Here is a 10065-nt window from a genome sequence, read left to right on the forward strand (position 1 = left end):
CTGACACTGAGGGCCAACTGCCAGTGTTCAAATCACAGCATTGTGAGGTCACCCTGCAGCACTTATGTCATTGTTGCCATGAACACGGGCGGGTAATAAAGGAAGGACCAAGGGTTGTTAACCTAGGGTTACCATATCTATTAAATAAAAAAAGAGGACCCTCCACGGGCCCTGGCCCCGCCCATTTCCCCACCCCGCCCTGCCCCAACTCCGCCCCTTCCCCGCCCTAACTCCGCCCCCTCCTCCCTCCCACTCCCAGCCACGGGGAAAGGGCTGCCCAAGCGTTACCGGCTTCACGGTTTGCCGGGCAGCCCCCAGAGCCTGCGCCCCCGGCCGGCACTTGCCCAGCGCAGCTGGACCCCGGGAGGGGGGTCTGGGGGCTGCCCGGCAAACTGTGAAGCCGGTAACTCTTGGGCTTTGGGCAGCCCCCTTGCCTCCGGACCCTGCGCCCCCAGCCAGGCACTTCCCCTCCCGGGCTCCGGCAGCGCAGGGTCCAGAGGCATGGGGGCTGCCCGAAGCCGGTAGCGCTCGGGCAGCCCGGCTCTTACATGGGGGCTGCCCGAAGCCGGTACCGCTCAGGCAGCCGCCATGCCCGGCTCTTAAACAGAGCCGAAGAGTCAGGGGAGGAGCAGAGCCGCCATTTTCCCGGACATGTTCGGCTTTTTGGCAATTCCCCCCGGACGGGGGTTTGAGTGCTGAAAAGCCGGACATGTCCGGGAAAAAGAGGACGTATGGTAACCCTAGTTAACCATATAAGCGACATCAAGTATTATGGAGGTGCCTGGTGGCGAGTCCAGTTAAGGTTAAGGTTTTGTCTAAAATGGGGCATAAATTCCTGCTTTTCCCTATGAGCAGGTGGTTAACCAGTATGGATTAATCTTTACTCTGACCATTACTCAGTCAGGGAGTTAGGCACATAAATACCTGCAAAACTCTGGGCCCAACTGCCACTCAGAACTTCCCCTGAAGATGGTGGCCTCATTGGTTCTAACTGTCGAAATTCCTATGCTGCGCATAGACATTGCGGATGCTCCATCCAGCTGGATGGTGTACACAATGATACCATCCAAGTAGAAGAAACATCTGCTTAAGTCATTAATCTCTGAGAGGCAGCAGGCCCCGGGGTCATCCCAAAAAGCTGAACTGAACTATAATGACGCAGCCCAATAGTGAAGGTTATCTTTATGCAGAACTTCCGTAAGAGAACCTGGCAATATCCACTGGGCAAATCCAGAGTAATGGATTCCTGAGCACCCCCAAATTGGTCCAGAACATCATCAATCTGTAGGATTGGCGGTGTATGTTTTTTGTAACAGTATTTAGCTGTCTAACAACCCCACAAAAGCAGTGTACTTTATCTTCCCTTGTGACTAGAAAAACTGGTGATGTCCTTCTGATATATTTTGTATCCTGGCATTACTGTGTCCCATTGATTATCCTTATTCCACCAAGTTTCTGTGATGCCTGTTATATCACTAACCTCATGCACGAGGCACTCTAGTTCACCCATCTTATTATTTAGACTTCTAGCATTTGTATATAAGGACTTTAAAAAAAACTGTCATTTTTTAGCTGTCTGCCATTACATGATGTCATTGAATGGGACTCTTTTTTAATTGACTGTTTCTCATCAGATCCTACCTGTCTTTTATCATCTTCCATCCTCTCCTCCTTACTAAGACAGAGAGAATCTCCATTAATAGATAGATTTTCTTTGCTCATAGATGTGGCTTTTCCGGACATAAGAATGACCTACTGGGTCACACCCATGGTCCTGTATCCTGTCTTCCAACAGTTGCTGGTGCCGGATGGTCCAAAAGTAATGAACAGAACAGGGCAATTTATCAAGTGAGCCAACCCATTGTCCGGTCCCAGCTTCTGACAGTTGAAGGTTTAGGAACACCCACAGCGTGGGGTTACATCCCTGACTATTTTGGCTAATAGCCATTGAAGGCTCTATTCTCCAGAAATTTATCTAATTCTTTTTTTAACCTGATTCACTATTCACTATTCTTTTGGCTTTCACAACCTCCCCTGATGAGTTCCACGTTTGGACTGTGCATTGTATGAAGTACTTCCTTATGTTAGTTTTAAACCTGCTGCCTATTAACTTCATTGGGTGACCCCTGGTTCTTGTGTTATGTCAAGTGGTAAATAAGTTTCCTATTCACTTTCTCAACATCATTTGTGATTTCATAGACCTGTATTATATCCCCCCCAGGCACACACCTCGATACCCAGGCTCAGGGCACCTGCTGGGCAGGCATGCTTGTGAGAAGAACAGCTATGCTTTACTTATGGCAAACCCTTCTGCTTTCCTTCTTAAGTGGGATGGGCTCTTGGAATCCTGCCTGCCAAGCGCTGAGCCCACTCAGCTGCTCTGTGACCTGCACTTCCTGTCCTAAACGCTTGGCTAGTGCTCAGCAGCTGCTCCCTGCCCCAGAGGTGGCTGCACATCATTGCTGGTGTGTGCACTTGATTTAGTTGGGATTGGTCCTGCTCTGAGCAGGGGTTGGACTAGCTGGCTCCTGAGGTCCCTTCCACCCCTGAGATTCTATGATTCACTAGTCCCCATCCTGCTGCCATCAAGGTGGGGTTTCCCATTGGCGTCACTGGGGGCCGGAGTGGGCCATGGCTGCGTGAGATGGTCTCTGACCAAGAGGGGAACACTTGGTGGGCACCCACAGTGGGTCAGCCCTAGCCGCCTAAACACTGGCGGCGTCCAACTCCGCGAGAGAGAGCAGGGACTGCTGGGAACTAGAGTCCCTTACTCTCCCGAGTCTCCTCCCACAGCTCGACCCGCGAAGGGAGGGAGAACTACGTTTCCTGTGGGGCACCGCGAGAGGGGCAGTACAGGGACGGGCACGCAGCAGCGCCGGCCGGAGTCGGAGGCGGGCGGGGTGCGGGGCCAGGAGCGCGCATGCCGGGATGGTGCCGCTGGCTCTGGGTGGGCGTGGCCTGGAACGCGGCTGCGGCTGCTGTTGGGGGCGGGGGCGGCGAAGGGGCGGGGCTGCGGCTGGTGGTGTTGCTAGTGCTCGGCTCGCGGGGTGCGCCGCGGAGGGACCGTTACTCTGAGGCGACAGGGCGGTGGGGCAATGGCTCAGCTGGGACAAGGTGGGGACCCGATGGGCGGGGGGTCTGCGTGCGTGTGCCCTGCCCGGGAGCGGCCGGGGCTGAGCCGGGTCTGAGCCGGGGGTGCGCGCGTGGCTGGGGGTGGGGGGCTGCCGGGGGTGTGCGCGTGGCTGGGGGGGGAGGGGGCTTCATGCCAGAAGGCAGCACCAGATCCTCTCGTCTGACCCCCTGTAAATCAAAAGCCACAGATTCTCCCCCCCCCAGCCCCGCACTGAACCCAGCCCCCCGGAATTAGACCCGAGTGTGACCCACCCGCAGGGGGGAGACTTATTATGCGCTAGAGGCAGCGTGTCTGCCTTTTGGAGTGACTGGATTGCGCCAAAGGGCATCATGCCGTGTTCTCAGATCACTGGTTATCACATCATAGGCCGATAGCTCTCCGATGGGAGTTACATTCCCCCACCCTTTGCAGATTATCCCACTAAGGTGCACTTTGCTGTTCCTTTAAAAAGTGTATTTTAGTCACCACTGGATACTGCTGTCTTGAGACATTTAAAAAACAAACATGACCACTCTGTGTGGGTGTCTTTGTTCCCTCTGCGGACACATTAATTTGGCATTAGTTGGCTTTGCCCTTGGTAATGTGTTTATCCTCCTCATCTCTCTTGTTTTTTGCCAATAAGTGTCAGATCTGGTCTCCTGACATCTCATTCCAGTTCTCCTTCTCCCTTGCCCAGTAACTGATGCTCCTTTTATGAGGTTGTCCGACTGCTCAGGTGGTGATGAGCTGAGCTCTCATGCAACAAGGGAGAAGGGTGAGAGCAGTCATTTGAAAAATATATGGGGGGAGGAATATGGCATATGAAGATCCTGGAATCACAGATGGGAGTATGTTCTGTTGTAATCTGTTTAGCACATAATGCAGCCTATAAGAAGATATTAAGGGGGATGATGATGACTGGCAATAAATGCATTGATTGGCAGATAAATTACTGAATGCATTGCTTTATGTGGCGAAGCGAACACTTCAATGGTTTCTCTTTTCAGATAAATCCCAGAGAGAATTAATCTGGTCCTAATGTAGAAGGACAACATAAGAAACTCTTTGTGGTGATTTGACAGGTTCTGAGGGGGGAATTCAATATGAAAAAGGCAAAAAATGTAAATGGGCAAACATATTTTTAATGCAATGTGTAACTAACCTAAAGGAATACACTGCCGTAGAATATAGTGTTGTAAATCCTAAAAAGGATTAGGCATCTGTATAAATAGGGATAGCATTTACACTTACTCTGTCTAGCCTAAAAAAAATAAAGGCTATAATACTTCATGGCACAAGCTCACCAGCAGCTGGGGTCAATGAGCCAGAGTATCCAATGGTATTACATAATTAGATGCATTATGGTGTTGGAAGGCTTTCATCTGAAGCACTGAGTATTGGCTGTTGTCCCTGATAACAGACTAGATGGCTTATTAATTTGTTTTGATATGAGAGTTCCATTGTTAGGCTTGATCCTGCAAAGACCTGTCTCCTGCTGCGGTGTTAAATCCATGCCACACAAATCTTAATTTTCAATGAGTATGCTGATTGCTGGTTCCTGTTTGTCTTATGGATCTAAGAACTGAACCTTTAGAAGTGAGCCACTGCACACCTGAAAAACTGAGCACAGTAGAATTTATTTAATACACATCTCTTTAAAAAAACAACAAAAACCTGGTGGTCTCACTCCACTTCTCAGTGAAGCTATAATAACACAAGCTGTAGTGAGGGATTAATAATGTAAGACTCTGCTCTTACAAAATACATTTGTATGTATTATTTTTGAATATCGTGTACAGTACAGTATTGAGTGTTGAGATGGTGCCATACTGGTGTGACTGTACTGAATGACCGGTGAGAACATGGCTTGACATGACTGAACTGTGAAAGAGGATTCTGGGAGAAGAATCCTTTCCTTAGCATCAGGCAGATGCCAGAAGTGAAACTGACTGGCTCCATGCTGCGTGTATGATGAATACTGATCTTTGCATCAGCAAATATGTCCGCTTGAAAGCAAACAACACATGTAAAACATTTTGAGTGGAGCACGGGCTGACTGGGGCATCTTGACCCTGTAGAAAGACATCACGCAGGGGGCTAAAGTGAATGATTCATCAGGGAGTGAATGTGGGGTAATGTTCAGTTAGCACCACTCTGCAGTCTCCTCCTAAAGTATTAGGTAAAAGTTAATAACCACATTCCCGTTGAGCATGCTTTTAAGACATGTGAATCCTTTGAGGAAAAAGTATAAAAATCAAGCCAATTAAATTACTGTTGGGGATTCCTTAATTGACGCTTGAAGAAACTGCTAGACAGAGTAGCCAAAACTCTGCTCCATGGGCTTGAGTAGGATTGTGACCAGAGGGTTTTCCAGGCAGCCAAGGCCTTGCCTCCAGGGAATCCAAGACAGACCAGAGGGCTGAGGAGACCAGACCTGGAGAGAAGAAGCCGTCCATAGAATTGGTGACCACCTTCTCTGTTTGCGAAGCAGGGATTGCGTGAAGCTAGCGCAGGGCCTGTTTGTGAAAGAGAGACTCGCGAAGAGGAATGTATAGCTCTTAACGTATAGTTCTTAATGTTTAACATAGGAGTTATGTGCATAATGTAACCCTTTACCGCTTGTGTAATTCCTTCTCAATAAACTGCTGCGCATGCAAGATTATTCTTGTGGACCTTTTTCATTGGTATGACAGTAATCTGCTCCAATGGGAGCCATTAAAGATCCATTTCAGGGGTAGTAGTGCCCCCTGGTGCCAACATTGAGCACAAGGAATTAAACGTGGCTAACCAGATTTTGAAAAGTTCCAATCCCAGGCCACAATTTTATAGCAGTCAGAGATCCCTGAAAAAGATTCAGGGCTAGTCAACAGTGGGAACTTACATGGGCATAGCTACATCTCTCAGGGGTGTGAAAAATCCACACCCTTAAGAGACATAGCTACGCTGGCCTATCCCTCGATGTAGACCGAGTTAATTTGATGGAAGAATTCTTCTGTTGACCTAGCTACTACCTCTTGGCATAAGTAATCCACCTCCACCAACTGGAGAACCTCTCCCATTGGCGTAGTGTCTATGCCGACACACCACAGCGGCACAGCTGCAGCTGGGCCACTGTAGCAGTTTAAGTGTAGACAAGTCCTTAGAGTTAAAATGTTGCCAGCTGTGCGTACAATGGTGTAATGGTTTTTACCTTCAAGGTATGTGTAATGTTGACCATAAAATCATAGCTTTAATTGCCTTTTATAAATTGATGTAGATGACTCATTAATAGAACAAATCTTTCCATTTTTAAACCACAGTACGCTGGTCGAGTGGATGAGAGAAAGCAGTAGATGTGATATAGCTTGGTTTTAATAGGCTTTTGATACATTCCTACATGACATTCTCATAAGCAATCTGGGAAATGTGATCTAGATGAAATTACTGTAAGGTGGGCACATAACTCTTTGAAGAATCCTATTCAGAGTAGTTTATTAATAGGACTTACCTAGTGGGCTCCCCTGGGGGTCTGTCCTGGGTCTGGTAATGGTCAGTGTTTTCATTAATGACTTGAATAATGGAGCGGAGATTATGGTTATAACAGTTGCAAATGACACTAAGCTCTGAGGAGCTGCACTTTGAAGGACAGGATCAGACTTCAAAATGACCTTGACAAATTAAGAGAATTGGTCTGAAATCAACAAGATGAAATTCAATAAAGACAAGCGCAAAGCACTATACATAGGAAGGAAAAATCAAATGCACCACTACAAAATGGGGAATAACTGTCAAGGTAGTAGTTCTGCAGAAAAGGATCTGGGACCTATAGTGGATCAGAAACTGAACATGAGCCAACAATGATGATGCAATTGCAAAAAAGGTTAATATAATTCAGGAGTGTAGTAACAGGAGTGTTGTATGTAAGCTATGGGAGATAATGGTCCCCCTCTGTTAGGCATTGGTGAGGTCTCAGCTGGCGTTCTGTGTCCAGTTTGGGGCGCCAGACATCAAGAAAGATGTGGACAAAGTAGAGAGCTCAGAAGAGATGGTAAAAGGTTTAGATACAAACAAACAAAAAAACCCACCTGGGCATGTTTAGTCTCAAGAAAAGAAGGCTGAGGGGGGACTTGATAAGTTTTCAAATATGTTATAAAGAGGACAGTGATTGATTGATTGTTCATGTCCACTGAAGGTAGAACAAGAACTAAGGCTTAATCTGCGATAAAGGAGGTTAGATTAGCTATTAGGAAAAATTGTGTGTGTATAAGGGTAGTTAAGCACTGGAATAGGTTATGAAGGGAGGCTGTGGAATTCTCATCATTGGAGGTTTTAAAGAACAGCTTGGACAAACACCTGTCAGGGATGCTGTAGAACGGTTTACTTGGCCCTGCCTCAGCACAAGGGGCTGGATTAGATAAGCTCTTGAGGTCCCTTCCAGCCAGAGCCGTCCCTAGGGTATGGCAAATCGGGGCAACCGCCCCGGGCCCTGCGCTTTGAGGGGCCCCATGCTTTGTGAGGAGGAGACGGGGGGCAGGAGAGCAGGGGTGGGGGTGAGGAGGAGCCCCCCCACCAACCTCCTCCTCTCCCCAGTGCTTCCTGTCCGCCCCACCGATCAGCGCCTCCCCCTCCCTGACTCCCAGCACCTACTGCTAATCAATTGTTTTGCGGTGTCTGGAGGTGCTGGGGGGAGGAGCGAGGGTGCAATGTGCGAGGGAGAGGGGGCAGAACTGGTGGGGAAGAGGTGGGGTGGGGCCTTGGGTGGATCCGGGTGGGAGCACCCCCTGGCAGATAGGCCCAGAGTTTCTATGTCCTGGGCCCAAACCCCCCTAGGGCTATGATAAACATCTATTGAAAGCTTTGGGATTTACTAATTTTTGGCTCATAACTGGTAAATTAAAAAATATTCTAGTAATCGCCTAGCTATTGAACAAGACCCTAACAAATGTAGAATTCATTTTGGAAAATTCTTGGCTGCTTTTCTTTCTGTGTAATACACATGGGATAATTCCTTTTTGGTGCACCAGCATTATTGGTTTTAGCACGCTTTTGTGGGAATGGCACACTTGTATTGGTAAAATATGCATTCGTGCTATGGTTTAAGTTGCAATACTAAAATCTAATTAATTTTACAGAATGTACTTGTGACTGTAAGAGCATCCCAGTGCCAGATAGCAAAGGGCTCTCTGGTATTTAACAGTAAATCTCAGCTGGCCTGACCAGCTCAATGCACCGCACACTGTTGCCATGATATTCATTTAAAAGTTGTCTTGTAATATATCATTGGTTGTTGATATCACTGGGAAATGTATGTAATAACATTGTGTGTGAAATTATGAATGCTCTAATACTGTGTTTTGGAGACTGTAAACAGACAAAGGAGAAGGGCAAAAACCTCTGTCTCAATTGCAAACAGAGCCAGGTGTGACCAGGGACTGGAACAATGGGCTGTTCACTTGCTTGGGAGATTGCAGGAAGATCATTTGCATTGTAAACCACAGGAGACTGCAAAAGTAATGTGGTGTCTGCTCCCTAGTGGATATGGGAAGCTGAGCCTCCAGGAGGGCTTTCTGACTTTGAAGACAAAAACTTTGGGGATATAAAGATCTGCTTGAAAGACTTTTGGGGGATCTACCAAGTGAGAGAAGCAAAATGGTACGTTCTTTGACCTATGAAAGATGGGTTCTCCTGCTAATCCAGCTGGAGAACGCTGACCCCTTGATGTGAATAAGAAACTAGATTAGGCAAAGATGTATCTTGCTAGAGTTAAGTTTTAGACACTAGAAATACTATTATTTTGTTTATAACCCTTTCATATCTCTTGCACTTTAACAAACAAATTTGGGGGAGGGGTGGTGTGTGGTACATAGCACTGAACGAGGTGACATGTATGTTTTGCTTTTCAGGTGTCCATTGTGGAAGGCATATAACCTCTCATGGGCTGGCGCTGAACTGCTGCACAGATCTTACGTGGTTTGATCACATTGTTCCTTGTGGACTCGAAGGGACGGGTGTCACCTCCCTGAGCGAAGAACTCCAGAGACATGTCACAGTAGATGAAATCACTGAGCCTTTTCTGGACGCTTTTGAAGAAGTGTTTCAGTGCTCCCTAACTTCCCATGAGGAATCTCTCGGATAAAGGGCTCCGAGTGCCTCACTTACCTGTGGAAATGTAACTATTTCTTTGGTGCTTTCATGGTGTTACTAGAAATCCAGCTTGCTTGTTCCATCTTCCTATCAGCAATTAAATAAGTGTAACAAACTGTACTTCTCGCATTTGAAACATATTTCTTGCTTTTGTAAAAATGAGCTGCTGTGTCTTTAAGTATACATGGGTCTTTAAAAAAAACAACGAGGAGTACTTGTGGCACCTTAGAGACTAACAAATTTATTTGGGCATGAGCTTTCATGGGCTAAAACCCACTTCATCAGATGCATGGAGTGGAAAATACAGTAGGCAGAATATATACACAGAACATGAAAGGATGGGAGTTGCCTTACCAAGTGGGGGGTCAGTTCTAACAAGACAATTCAATTAAAGTGGAAGTGGGCTATTCTCAACAGTAGGATACCAAGGGAGGAAAAATCACTTTTGTAGTGGTAATCAGGGTGGCCCTTTTCAAACAGTTGACAAGAAGGTGTCAGTAACAGTAGGGGGAAATTAGTTTTTGTAGTGACCCATTCACTCCCAGTCTTTGTTCAGGCCTAATTTGATGGTGTCCAGTTTGCAAATTAATTCCAGTTCTGCAGTTTTTCATTGGAGTCTGTTTTTGAAGTTTTTTTGTTGAAGAATTGCCACTTTTACGTCTGTTATTGAGTGTCCAGGGAGATTGAAGTGCTCTCCGACTGGTTTTTGAATGTTCTAATTCTGGACATCTGATTTGTGTCCATTTATTCTTTTGTGTAGAGACTCTATGGTTTGGCCAATGTACATGGCAGAGGGGCATTGCTGGCACATGATGGCATATATCAACTCT

At 46.9% G+C, this 10065-nt stretch overlaps 1 long non-coding RNA gene across 1 annotated transcript; it reads left to right on the forward strand.

Moving 5' to 3' along the window:
• Positions 1 to 2960: 2960 nt before the first annotated feature.
• On the forward strand, positions 2961 to 9420 carry LOC135978990 (uncharacterized). The gene is made up of 2 exons (XR_010596327.1): positions 2961 to 3114; positions 8995 to 9420. It is a non-coding gene; the product is annotated as an uncharacterized LOC135978990 (long non-coding RNA).
• Positions 9421 to 10065: the final 645 nt, after the last annotated feature.

The sequence above is a fragment of the Chrysemys picta genome, unplaced genomic scaffold, assembly GCF_011386835.1.
Source record: "Chrysemys picta bellii isolate R12L10 unplaced genomic scaffold, ASM1138683v2 scaf598, whole genome shotgun sequence".
NCBI classification, from domain to species: domain Eukaryota; kingdom Metazoa; phylum Chordata; order Testudines; family Emydidae; genus Chrysemys; species Chrysemys picta.